Below are 3,900 nucleotides of genomic sequence, written 5' to 3' on the forward strand. Positions count from 1 at the left end.
CATTAATCTGTGTACTTACAAGAGCCAGGCTCTTATGGACAATCTGTCCTGCAAACATAAGGACAGACATAGACAATAGTTTATAAATCTGTGGTAGCCATGTGTTGCAAGATCTTTCGAAAAGATTTTCTTTTCATTTATTTATCCTTCCTGGTTACAAACTTCAATTTTTTTAATGGAAAAAAAAACTCTCTTTCTCAATAATATAAAATAATGTACTGTAGCTACACAAATCATTTTGTGATTTTATGTTATTAAAATAAATACTTATTTTCATACCTTTTAGATTCTGCAATTTTCTTAAATTGTAAAAAACAAAAATGCATCTTTCTTACAATATAGGAATCTGGAAATGTCCTGTACACTGTGTAAAGCTGGCTATACACAGGGTCAGTTGATAGTCTCCTATGACTTCCAATATCATATCTATGCTGGTGACCAGGGGCATTGCTAGGTTTACAAAAGATCTGGGGCTAGAGCCCATAATGCCGTAGTGAAGAAAGTCATCCACTTGGGCGGGCATACACATGTATATACAGTAATATATGTGTGTGTGTGTATATTTCCCCACAGGGCCCCCCACTTATATCAGGGTCCCCAGAGAGCCCCCCTTACATCAGGGTCCCCAGAGAGTCTCCCACTTACATCAGGGTTCCCAGAGTGCCTCCCACTTACATCAGGGTTCCCAGAGTGCCTCCCACTTACATCAGGGTTCCCAGAGTGCCTCCCGCTTACATCAGGGTTCCCAGAGAACCCCCCACTTACATCAGGGTTCCCAGAGTGCCTCCCACTTACATCAGGGTTCCCAGAGAGCCCCCCACTTACATCAGGGTTCCCAGAGAACCCCCCTTACATTAGGGTCCTCAGAGAGCCTCCCCCTTAAATTAGGGTCCCCAGAGAGCCTCCCCCTTAAAATCAGGGTCCCCAGAGAGCCCCTCACTTACATCAGGGTCCCCAGAGAGCCTCCCCTCCCCTTGGGGCCCCCTGCAGAGACTCTGGGCTATGGGCCCCAGATTCGGGGCTATAGCCCCAAAAGCCACCCCCTAGCGATGCCACTGCTGATGACACCCAAATCTATCTCTCTACCCCTCAGCTCACCCCACCAGTTTCCTCGCACATCACTGATTTACTAATAGACATATCTGACTGGATGTCACACCACTTCCTCAAACTCAATCTATCCAAAATCGAGCTCTTAATATTTCCTCCCCCCCCATGTGCCCCTTCCCCTGACCTCTCTGTCAAAATCAATGGCACAACTATCAGTCTGTTCCCACATGCCAGGGTGCTAGGGGTAACCCTGGACTCTGAACTGTCCTTACATGCCCACATCCAATCACTGTCCAAATCACGCTGCCTCAACCTCTGCAACATTTCGGAATACGCCCCTTTTTACCCAGTGAAACCACAAAGCATTTTTCCTGCCCTGGACTCTAATGGAACGCAGTGAAACGCATCAAAAATGCACTGGAATGCACTGAAAGGCATCACAAACGCATTAAAAATGCACCGGACCCCAGCACAGAGGAAAAGAACAGGAAAAGAATAAAAGCATCTAGAATGCATTCAGAAAAGCAGCAAAAACTCACTGGAACGCACCAAAAACGCATTAAAACTGTGCATGCAAAAATGCACCTGGAACAGATATGGAGTGCGTTTTTGTGATGTGAACCAGCCCTTAGTGTACAGAACTACCTTGGGATTGCTATTTACTACTTGTTTAGCTGACTTACTGCTTTCCCTTGAAAATAAATGAGAGAGGGGAGTTTTGGGACTTTAAACGAGGCACAATAATTGTGCCACCGTACCTGGTTCAGGCAAACAAGAAAGGAATGTGGGACCTCATTCAAAGTCCCACATTCTTTTGTTTGCTTTCCCTTTAAGTCAAATTTGAAACATCCTATGCATTGCTGGCCATACACTATACGAGAAATCTGACAAAATTCTATTGTTTCAAACGTTTGGCTGATTTTCTGATAGTGGATGACAAACGATAATCGGTTTAAAATTTTCAGCCCCGAAAATTCGATTAATGCCACGTACACACGAGCGGAATGTCCGACAGAAAAAGTCAGAGGGAAGCTTTCATCGGATAGTCCGATCGTGTGTATGCCTCATCTGACTTTTTTTTTTTGAAAATTCTGACGGACCTCGAAATAGAACATGTTCTAAATATTTCCGACGGAACCAATTCCTATCGGGAAAACCGCTCGTCTGTATGCTATTCCGACGGACCAAAAACTACACATTCTCTGAAGCAAGTATGAGACAGAAGCTATTGGCTACTGGCTATTGAACTTCCTTTTTCTAGTCCCGTTGTACGTGCTGCACGTCACCGCGTTCTTGACGATCGGACTTTGGTGTGATTGTGTGTACGCTAGACAGTTTCAGTGGAATTCCGTCGGAACTCAGTCGGAAAAACCTTCAGAGTTTATTCCGATGGGAAAACAGGTCGTGTGTACGGGGCATAACAATTTTGAAAGATTTTTATTGAATGAACAAACTTTGTAAGATTAGTGGCTTTCTCGCCTGGGAAAAATCATTTGATTTTTCGTGCGCTGGTGCAAGAAAACTTTAACCTGGAAGTAAACAAATTTGTGATAACACATGCAGCCACCATGATCTCAAAGCTCAAATACACATTAAGCTAGCAGGACACTTAGTACATTTGGGTTTGCCATTGACTACAGTCATGTAAAAAAATAAGCTTACAAAGTAAAGACAAACAAAATAGCTTTTAACGAACTTTATTGCAATCAAATTTTTTTATTTTCAAATAACAGTGTAAATTTTTTTGTCTCCAGCCGATAATAGTAACAAGGCTGCATTTTGAGCACATATTGCAAAATAATGGTAGTACATAGTATGGTTATGACATCAAATGATGCAAACACATTTGTCGCTATCCACTAGGTAAGTGATGGCGAACCTTGGCACCCATGCACTCTGCAGTGTAGTTGGGCATCATGGGAAATGTAGTTCCAAAACATCTGGGGTGTCAAGGTTCACCATCACTGCACTAGGTAATCCATCAAGGCCTATATTGCTTATTGATTTAAAATGGCAACCCTACAGCTATGATCAGGAATTTCACCAGTTGCCCAATAAGCAAGATTTGCAATGTGCATGATAAAGTTTACAGGCATGATAGAGAATGAGCGGTACAAGAATAGACATAACCGTGTTTGCATAATTGTATTGCAGATTTGTTTGAATGTTTATTTGAACCTGATTGTTTAATGTAATCGCATATGGACTTCACATATTGAATCCCCTCTTTTACTACACATGAAATAATATTAAAATTAAAAAAAAAAAAGATTCTGCCCACTCAGGTCTACCCATATGATGCCAAAATGTGCCCTGGGCTTGGGCTATGGCATTCCGCATTTGAAATCACAGCTGAAAGAAATCTCAGGGTCGAGAACAATTTTACCATGCAGTGGGGCTGCACGAATGCTATAATGGCTTTTTTCTGACGTCATCGAACCCCAGACCTGCTTGGGATGTTAGGATTGACCAATAACATTGGATGTTTGGGGAACAATGTTCCCTTCAGCATTTGGGTGAGTATACAGATCTCCCTTGTCCCATGCAAAAATACAATTTTAAGTATTTTGCATTTATGTTGTACATCGACAGCCCTTCTGCATGTTTTTTGTGTGCCATAGTTGTAGTTTAACCACTTCAGCCCCGGAAGGATTTACCCCTTTCCTGACCAGGCCATTTTTTGCAATACGGCACTGCGTCGCTTTAACTGACAATTGCACGGGCGTGCGACGCTGTAGCCAAACAAAATTGATGTCCTTTTTTTCCCATAAATATAGCTTTCTTTTGGTGGTATTTGATCACCAAAGGGTACTTAGGGAACTTAGTCAAATAACTGCCAGACCATTGTCC

The sequence above is a fragment of the Lithobates pipiens genome, unplaced genomic scaffold (genome assembly GCF_037356315.1).
Source record: "Lithobates pipiens isolate NorthernLeopardFrog02 unplaced genomic scaffold, aLitPip1_a1.2 Scaffold_16, whole genome shotgun sequence".
Taxonomy (NCBI): Eukaryota; Metazoa; Chordata; class Amphibia; order Anura; family Ranidae; genus Lithobates; species Lithobates pipiens.